Source organism: Nomascus leucogenys, chromosome 14, assembly GCF_006542625.1.
Source record: "Nomascus leucogenys isolate Asia chromosome 14, Asia_NLE_v1, whole genome shotgun sequence".
Lineage (NCBI taxonomy): Eukaryota > Metazoa > Chordata > Mammalia > Primates > Hylobatidae > Nomascus > Nomascus leucogenys.
Genome location: NC_044394.1, coordinates 78421774 through 78432165, shown reverse-complemented (window position 1 = coordinate 78432165; position 10392 = coordinate 78421774). Strand labels below are relative to the sequence as shown.

The 10392-nt window shown below is 44.5% G+C and overlaps 1 long non-coding RNA gene across 1 annotated transcript; it reads right to left on the bottom strand.

Annotated features, from left to right (window-relative positions):
- Nucleotides 1–4875: 4875 nt before the first annotated feature.
- LOC115838347 lies at nt 4876–5580 on the bottom strand. The gene is made up of 3 exons (XR_004033350.1): nt 5424–5580; nt 5025–5174; nt 4876–4921 (listed from the first exon to the last, which is right to left on the bottom strand). It is a non-coding gene; the product is annotated as an uncharacterized LOC115838347 (long non-coding RNA).
- Between the last annotated feature and the right edge of the window lie 4812 nt (nt 5581–10392).

Sequence of the window (10392 nt, the reverse complement as noted above, 5' to 3'; positions counted from 1 at the left end):
TTAGGATCAATAAATAATTAAGATAAACAATAAATTCCCAAAATAGTTATCTTTCAGTAGTAAGAGTATATACGATTTCCCATTTTCTTCTTTTTGCTGGTCTGTATTTTTTATAGTAAACATAGATTATTTGTAGAGTGAAAAAATACAAACAATCAATATAATTTTACCTCTTTCTTTGGTGGGGAGAGAATGAATTAAAATCAGTCTCTGGGCCATATCTTGTAAATATGAAATATTTTAGAGATTGGTAGAAAGTGTGCAGGTCCCTGTGCTTTAGGTCGTGGGAATGCAGTGAGAGGCATGGCTTGGCCTGGCCTTGGGGATCTGAAATCAATGGAGAACTCTGGAAGCCCTGAATAGAACAACGAAACCTAAAAGTACGAATCGTGCTGAAAGGCTAGATGGTGGGTGAGCAGTCAGGGAACCCCCGTATTGGAAAATATGCAACTTTTCATGGAAGTTATGGGTGAAAATATTTTTAAATATAAGAAAATGCCTCCAAAATGTAATCATTTGAGTGGATTAGTCACCTACTCAGTTAAATACAAAAACTTGTGTAAGGGGTCGGATGGATCTCAACATATAATAGACCTTATTCCAGCCCATCCTGGATACCCCAAAACCCTGACTTGGTCACTACACATTCTATGTATGTACGGAACACTCACATGTACCCCATAAATATGTAAAATCGATAAAATTTTAAAAGCCTAGCAATAAAATAAAATTCAAATAATATTCCTCAAGAAACAAATAAAAGGACTATAATAAACTTACATACAGCAAATATGAGCTACAATAGCATTAATCTGTAAGGCAGGTGTTTATTAACACTATCTTTGGACCTCATAATAATTTAGAAAAAAAAGCTGGACTGACAACTTTATTTTTCTTTTTAGATTAGACTTGATAAAGTGTCTTACATGGAGTCTGGCTAGAGGATGTTTATATATATATGATGTCTATTATCATATATATGGCATCCTATCAATATTGAGATTATTACACAATTGGCCAGGGCATTACTCAGGACTGTACATCTTGGAGTTTGCCCTGCTCTGGAAATTGTAAAATATTCATGCATTTCCTTTTTAAAGCATGCAATAGCTCCCTGGGCTTTCAAACCATCAGCTGCGAAGAGTCATGTTGTATAAACACACTTTCCCAGAGTAATCAGTCTCATCAGTAATTTGCCTTTTCAGCCCAGGCTTTCCGGAAATTCTGTCAGGGAGAAAAAGTTCAAGTGCACTGTGGTTTTCTCCCTTTCAAATGTTTATTTTATAACATTTCTTCTTTTGCTTTCCCCTTAAAAAATGTTTTCCGTTGTTCAAAACAGATTCCCACTGAGAGGGGGCAGAGGTTCAATTTTATTTAAATCTCTCCTCATTCCCGATGAGCAGGGGTTCTCTATCTTCAAGCTGACACCCCCTGTAGCTCTGGTCAGGGTGGCTTCTGTTCTTGGGCTCTGTCATTGGTGGGAGCCAGCTGCCAGCACCACCTGCATCTCTGCTGGGGTCGGCAAGCTCCCAGTGCCCGAGAGCTTCCTCCCAGGGCTGGGACACTCCCTCTGCATAGAACAAGATGCCTACAGAGCTGCTGCAGAGACAGGCTGGGAAGGATGGCAAGGGTGAGAGAAGGGCAAGGGGGAACCAGTGGCCCTTACCTGTGGTGTTAGGGTTCTGTCTTCTGTCCTCCAGCCCGATGAGCAGGGACAGCGGCTGTGCAGGCGGACAGCCTGGTTGGATGGCCCCAACCTTCTGTGCAGCTGCCAGCCAGCTGTGCTGCCCTTGTCAGTGGCTCTATAAATAAGGCACGTCTGGACATTGGCCAGGCCCAGAAGATAAGAACCCAGCCCTTGGCTCCCACATGCCTTTTAAGGTCTCCAGATTAAAGGAGCCTCAGCTCCCAGATGGGAAGGGGCTGCCATGTCCTCGTTTGTCCTGCTTGCTTCAAGGACACACCAGGCCTCATATTTTCCAGGAATCCAAAGGGTGGCTGAACTGGGAAGGCCACCGGCACCAGACAGGGACCTCACTTTGTCATACAAGAGGCAGAGCCTCCAACAGGCTGCCCAGCTCCACCTCTGTGCACCCCCCAGATTAGGTGACTGACATGGAGGCCCTGGAGTGGAAGGACACTTCCCCCAGGCCACACAGCACCTCTGTGAGCTGGGAAATGTGGATTTCTAGTGCTGCCTTTTGGAACGAGCTCGCTGACCTTCTCTCTAGCTTACAAGGGCCTTTGCTTGGGTGAGAGGATGTTGGGAAGATGGAACAATCGGCTTAATAAATGTTAACAATCGGCCAGGCAATTGTGAAGCCATGGAGTGGAATACATTCGCAGAAAGTTCTCTCCCTCCCTATCCTCTCTGCTCATGCATAATTATAAGGGTTTCTTGAGCCACACACTGTTTTCTCTATAGAATTAAAACAGTGAAATCTCCCCAGAGCCTTTTTAAAGCCATATGCTGGGAGAGGAAGAGAAAACTGATTTGGGGGACCAACAGCTCCTGATTCTTCCTTAATGTCTTACTTACGAGTATGCCGAAAAGGCACTCATTCATGGCGACGGCCAACTTCTTCAGAGGACTATTTGGAGACAGCTGTCTGCATTACCACAACAATTCTAAGCCGGCAGATTTATCCCAAGGAAAGAATAGTGGATGTGGGCAGAGATACAGCTGCGAGGACATTTCTCGAAGCTCTTTTTATCTTGGAATTAGGAAAAGTTGGAAACAACCTAAATGGCTATCAAAAGGGGGCTGATTAAATGAGAAATAGTATATAAAAAAGCAGAACAGACCAGTCACAGTGGCTTATGCTTGTAATCCCAGCATTTTGAGAGGCTGAGGCAGGAGGATCACTTGAGCCCTGGAGTTCAAGGCTGCAGTGAGTTATGACCGTGTCACTGCACTCCAGCCTGGGCAACAAAGCAAGACCCTATCTCTAAAAATAAAATAAAAAATAAAGCAAAGCAAAACATGCTGCAACCTTTAGAAATGTCAAAGGAGAATATTTAATGATATAGGAACAATACATATAATAATATATTGATAATAAAAAGCAGGTCATGGCTCACGCTTGTAATCCCAGCACTTTGGGAGGCTGAGTTGGGGGGGCGGGGGGCGGATCACATGAGTTCAGGAGTTCAAGACCAGCCGGGCCAACATGGTGAAACCCCGTTTCTATTAAAAATACAAAAAAATCAGCCAGGCGTGGTAGTGGGCGCCTGTAATCCCAGCTACTTGGGAGGCTGAGGCAGCAGAATCGCTTGAATCCAGGAGGTGGAGGTTGCAGTGAGCCAAGATCGCACTATTGCACTCCAGCCTGGGCAACAAGAGTGGTCACCCTTGAGGGAAAAAGGCGTATGTATAACATGAAGTTACACACACAGGTAAGCACCCCCCTCCCACACACACACATATATCCTGAAAGGATGTGCCACAAATGTGGAAGGTGGTGATGGCTGGAGGAACGGATATGGCTGATTTTATTTTCTTCTTTGTCTTCTATGCAATCTCTAAATTATTTACAATAATGTTGTATTCCTTTTATAAGAAAATTAACTTCATCTAAAATCTTAGTTTCTGAGAATCAGAAGACAGCTTTCTGTGTTTCTGCATTAATGAATCTCAGTTTATTTTAAGGTTACAGAATTCCTTGGGGTTTCCCCACTCTTTGGAAAAACCTATGTAAGGCCCAGAAGCTCTTTTTCATGCCAGTTCCAATGACCTGATGTAGCTGGACCTGTCGAATCCTCCAAGTGTCCCTGTCAAGGCAAAGGCAAGGCAAGAAAGAGAGAAAGAAAAGAAAAAAAAAAACACTAAGAGAAAAAGGAGGAAACAGAAAATAAACTTTATATAATATATGTAATCATAACGTATAATTTTATCACACAAGTCACTTTTATCTGACCTAACATGCCCCAATTTATGCTCCAATTAGGACATTAGAAAGGCACTTAAATGGGCCTTTTATTTAAAGGAGGTGCATGTTCTGATGATTATTTTGTTTTTTAAAAATTGTTTTTAACTTAAGTAATGACCTCCTGATCTGACTGTGTGATATAGAGGAATTCTTCTTTTACTTCCAACTCATTTTCAGTGATATGTATGATGGAAGAGGGGACCCCTCTCCTGACCTGGCTCCTGCAGTACAGAGGGTCCGAAATCCTTTAATTCCCTCTTCTGTCTACAGACATCAGCATGGAGTTGCCTCCCCATTAATAGGACCTGGCCTAAGACATAGCACGGGGTAGTTTCAATGCTTTTGTGTTGGGTCTTATTGCCGGAGGAGCCTCTATGACAGACACAGCCCAGGGCAGAGCCTGCAGGCTGAGCCCCATCCTCTGGACTGTTATTCGAATTTGCGGTGCCAAAGCCCTGCTTGGACTATCCGAAGTCCCTCTTGAGTAAGTGCTGACTGCCTACCTCTGAGACTAGCCAGCTGAACCATGGAATGCATCCTGCAGGTGTCCAGGGAAGAGGGGGAATTCCAGTCTTAGGTCAGCCTCTGGAGTAGGGTAGAGTTTCTCAAGAGAAGGACGAGATCAGGAAGAGATGGCACTGAGAGTCCTAAGGAAGGACCTCTCTTGGAGGAAGCTGGGCTGGAGGACAAGGAATTGGGGTGCCCAAATAAAGGACTTCTGAAAGGGCTCACCAGTTTGCAGGGCTCATCTTTGATCTCTGGGAACTGCCCCCCAGAATGAATGAGAGGAAAAACAGTTTTCTCTCTACCCTTCATGAGTTCTTAGCTGGGATGCCCTGGAACACAAGACAGATCAACAGGAGAAAAACAAACAAGTTGAATATTAAATAGCGTGGATACCTTCTATATCCATGGGAGTTACACAGCGAGCTGAGCAAATCTCTAGGGTAGATCCAAGAGGGAGTTGAAACTTTGGGCTGAAATATCATTTTCTGAAACACAGGAAGAATGGTGTGGGAAAACCCTGTTACGGGGGAGAAGAATGCCCGGGAAAAGCAAAGAAAATGAACAAAGTGGATCATGTTAAGTTGGCACCTTCTCCACAGATACATCTCGAGGGATTTAGTCATCCTTCTCTTCCTGGTGCAGGAATGGAGATTTCCTTTACAGATGTAAATCCTGTTCAAAAGGGTAATTTTTCCAGCATATTTAGGGGTGGTGTATTTTGGTCTCTAACAACAGCATCTGTTGGGACTCAGGAAACAATATTCTTAAGTATGGTGCTTTGGCAAACTGACTACTCAGAAGGCCTCAGCAGCAGCCTCAGCAGCAAGCCCCTCTGACCTTTTCCGGCCTTCCTATCTTCCACCCCTTTTCCTCCCCTGAAGCTTTCAAAGAAACCAGAATCCTCTTCCCAAGGTGGGTCATAGAAATCAGAACTCTCCCACAAAGCCAGCCATAAAACCTGAAAGTGTTACTCTACCCTTCTCCTACCTTTCTGGGCAAGAGCTGGTTGTAAAGAAATTCTCTGAGCTGCCATGTCTGAAAGTAGATCATAAGATCTTCATTCCAGAAGGGCTCTGCTCCATAGCTGGGAGGAAGGATTGCCACACAGAGAGGCCAAGAAGAATCTGAGCAGACAGGCCTTGCTGAGGTTTCCCACTCAGCCTGTTAGCATTAGCTCATTCCATTTTCATCATGTTTCCACGTGACTGTCCAACCCTCATCAAATCTAAGCATAATAATGGACAGCTTTCTTTGGGCCTTTTGGGTCTTCATTCCGAAGGCTCCCATGTCACATAAAGCTTTGATGAAATGATTTTTTTTTAGACAGGTCTCTTTTTGTCACTCAGGCTGGAGTGACACAGCTCACGAAATGCTGTCTCAAACTCCTGGGCTCAAGCAATCCTCCTGCCTTAGCCTCCTGAGTAGCTGGAACCACAGGCATGCACCACCATGCCTGGCTAATTTTTATTTTTTATTTTTTGGCAGAGACAGGGGTCTTGCTATGTTGTCCAGGCTGGCCTCAAACTCCTGTGCTCAAGTGATCCTGTTGCCTCAACCTCCCAAAGTGCTGAGATTATAGAGGTGAGCCATCACACCAAGCTTATTATGTTTTTCTCTTGTTGGCCTGTCTTTTGTTAGAGAAGTGTTGGCTGTGACCCTGCTGAAGGCGAGGAAAGGTATTGTGCATTTCTGCCTCTATGCAGCCCTGTTTGACATTCTTCCTGCTCCACACTGACTCACTCTCACAGTCTTGGCGATGGGTGAGATGTGAGGGAGGGTGCCTGCCTGACATTCACTACCCACAGCAGACACTGGGAAGGAGCCACATCTACAGGGAGCGCCGTGGCCAGGACTTGGGGCTGTGGTCAGGACTAGGCATGCCAAGGAGAGGAACAGCCCATGAATGTGGCATTTGCCTGTCTTTTATGGTATCATAGGGGAAAGGTGGACAGATACTTCTTGGTCATGTTTTCAAAAACTTGGAGACCAAAACTACAAGACAGATAGGTCTGAAACAAACATTTTTTTATTCAATTTGGGAAATATGTACTGAGCCTCCACTAGGAACCAGACACTGGCAGGCACAAGGATCGACAGGACGGAGACTCACAGATGGCCATGAGCTCCTCCAGTTTATCCCCAGCTACCAGCCTGGGTGAGGGCACCCCAGCATGGGCAGTGGCTCCTGCAAAATCTCAGCAATCCCAGGCCCATGCACTCAGGCATTTTGCCCGTGGGACATAAAATCTTCTTGTGCATCCATCAGTGTTGTTCATTCATTTTTTCCAAGAACTGTCCATGGAGCTTCCTCCATGTGCCAAGCATTGTACTAGGTCTTGGAGCCTCAGCCCTGAACATAAGAGAAGAACCTCAGTTCAAGGAGCTTGCAATGAACTAAGGCTCTTGCTTTGAACCTGGAGCACATTTCCCTTATAGTCACTGTAGGTGCCATTTACCACTGTTGCCACCACCCTTATCTTTGAGGGAGTCACTGTCACTACAGCTTCTTGCTCTGGGGTGGGCAGCCTTAATCTTTCTGTGAACCTGGTTCTGTGGCTCCTGGAGCCTGCCAGAGCTGAGCTTTGTACGTAGGATGGTACAAAGCTTAGCCACCTGCGTGCCGCACAGGCCACTGCTGTAAGTCTAGTGCTGCTGAGCCTGCTGGGGGGTGTTTGTGCTTCTTATCTGTCACAACGGCCAGCCGGGCCCACGTTTCCCTCCATTTCCTCTATCCCACCCAGCTTGACTGCTGCTGGGACTGCCTTTCCCTCCTCTCCCTCTCTGAGCTGAGAAGCCATGGGGTTGGGAGTAATGCACCTGGCCCCTGGCTGGAGGGAGCTGGGTCCCTTTCACCATGGACAGGCTTTTCCCTGCTGGCTTGGTGGTTTGCATGTCAGAGGAAGACATCTAGCCAAGGGCCAGAGAAGGATAGCAGAGAGGTAAGAGCAGAAGCACTTAGTTCTGGGGCAGAGAGAATAGGGTTTTAGGAGGGAGTGCATGGACCGATATCATTTTTTGTAAGCTGAAAAGAGTGTAGACCAAGGAAAGTGTTGTTTTTCTGGACTGGAAAGTCCTCGGATGCAGAACCAGTGTGTGTTGGGGTGCAGAGGATGAGTGGTTTGTGAACCGCGTTGCCTACCAAGCCCCTGTTTCCAGAATCTGGAAGGACAAGCCCAGCCTCGTTTTCAAGTGAATACCTTTCATTGCCTAACCACTCCATTTGCTATTCCTGAAACCTCTACGTAAACATTCCTTCTGCACTTCCCAGAACAATAAACAGGCAGGAACGGCTGCATAAATGTCCAGTAAGTGTAAATACATTTATTATCAGCTCTGGGAAGTTTCAACCTGAAAAATAGCACCACCATTTCCTGGTATACAGAATCCAGGCACCTCTTCTTTTTGAACTTGGCTTATGCTGACTTAGTTTGGGTGTTGAAAAGAACCATGTGATCCTATCAGAGAACTGACCCAATAATAATCTCAGTATGATGTTAAGGAGTTTGGGCCATAACCTGGAAAGATGCAGTTCCAAAGCCCATAACCCTGAATGTTGAGTTCCCAAGAGACCAAACTCCCTAAAGTTTAAATCCCTAAAATCTCAATTCTTAAAGATCAAAATCCCCAAAATATAATTCTAGAAAAAATAATGGAAAATTCTTTACAAGACATTTATTTACATTTTTAAAAGGGGACTTACTAGAGAAACATCAGAAAAATGACAGACCACTTCATAGGCCACTAAATGCAATAAAATAGACAATAATAACATACATCTTTTTACAAGCATAAACACTCTAGGTATACTAACAATAGTCGCACAGGTGGAACCGTTATGAGCGGGTGAACCAGATTGCTAGCTGTGGTCATGTGAACTACCACCATGGACAACCTGTCTTTTGATAAGATTGATCAAAAACTGCATGATGCCAGGCACCGTGGCTCATGCCTGTAATCCCAGCATTTTGGGAGGCCAAGGTGGGCGGATCATAAGGTCAGGAGTTCAAGACCAGCCTGACCAACATGGTGAAACCCAGTCTCTACTAAAAAAATTGCAAAAATTAGCCAGGCATGGTGGAGGATGCCTGTAATCCCAGCTACTCTGGAGGCTGAAGCAGGAGAATCACTTGAAGTCAGGAGGTGGTGGAGGTTGCAGTGAGCCGAGATCATGCCACTACACTCCAGCCTGGGTGACAGAGTAAGACTCTGTCTCAAAAAAACAAAACAAAACAAAAAAACTACATGATGGTCACTACCACATATGCAGTCACCCAAAGAACCAAGACCTTGAGAAACTGCCTTTCACAAACCCGGATATACAAAAAGGACATGTCTTCACTTATTGAGAATGTACACACATAATGCTTACATACAAAATTAACATTGTGATAATGCACTTTCATGGAGTCAAATTTGCAAAAGAAAATGCATAAAACAAATTAGAACTCTCTCAAAGTCTTTACATGATTTAAACCTCCAGTTTTGGAAACGATGCAAGAATGAAATACATAGCAGAGAGAATTGTAAAGAATAATGCTGCCAGTTTAAAATAGTGCTAAACAAATTTAAAAAGAACCCTCCCCCAAATAAACTAAAAAGAAAATTCAGCATGTGAAAAAGTGTATTACAGGGATGGATTATGGGCGATTGCACAGAGATAGTCCACAAAAGCTGGCCGTCTTTCACTATCATTAATTTTATTTTGAAGTCTTGCATCACAAATTTTCTTTTAGGACATGGCCTTCCTCAGAGTATACATTCACCTCCATTTTCTATATGATGTTGTTCTTTTCAAAATTCTTCTATGAGTCCGTGTACACTGACATGAGCATTCCTTGTTAAATTTTCCCATCTTCTGTGCCATGAATCTAAGTTGTTTTGGGTACAGGGAAATCCATTCTGCACGCACGCCTTTACAGACCACAGATTTGGCAGAAACAACACTGGTGATCAAACAGCAACAGTGCTGTATGTCACCTTCTTTTAAACGTTAGGGTTCTAAGCTTTAGGAATTTTGATCTTTAGGGATTTCAGCATCTGGGATTACAGCGTTCAGGACTGTAATGCTTTCCAGGACTACGATCGGCACCTCATGTTATGCTATCATATCTTCAGCAAGAAAGTAAGCATGCTGCTTACTGTATGCTGAGGACTGGGCTGGGCTTTTCGAATGTCCCTTAAATTCAGGATGTCACTCTGTCTCAAGTCACATGCTAAAAATATACACAAAAAATGGAACACAACAGTATACCACAGGTCAGTATCACTCTGAACATTCCGGATACTGTGTACCCCTATTTTGTCTCCCTCAAATCCCTCTCAAATTTATGCGTAGAGCCTTCATCCACACCAACTTACGTTATTGATGACAGCTGGTGACCCCTTGGCTAAACTGATTTGTACAGTAGCAGTGATCGACACCCTCAATCAGAGGGACGAAACGTGAACTGGTGACATGTCAAGCTTCAAATAGGAGCTGAGGGAGAACATGGAGTGGACCAAATGCCTTGCTAGCCCCTGAGTTCATATAGAAAGCCACTCCCAGATGTGCCCTGTCAGTTACTGTAAATAATGGGCTGTAATCTGGTCAACAAGACTCTAATTCTAGAGCCATTTACAACCACCATGTGGCGGATCATTGGAAAAGCCCGAGCCTCCCTGGGGAAGTGATGCTGGGGTGGAAGGGGCCCTGGGCAACTCTGCTGCTCCCACACACATCCTTGCTTTGTGCCAGGTGGCTGATGTGAACAAGCATCAAAGGCCTCCTTTGTTGTCTGGCTTCTGGTTGGGTTTAGCCATTGGGTAGAACCAGCCAGAGACCAAATGCAGGAGAAGAGTAAGGTCAGGTCCTCAGGTGCCCAGGTCTTCCCTGGATACCAGTTCAGGACAAAACCACAAGATAAATAGATATTTTTAAAATTAAAAATGTATTATTGTGGTAAACATAAAATTGACC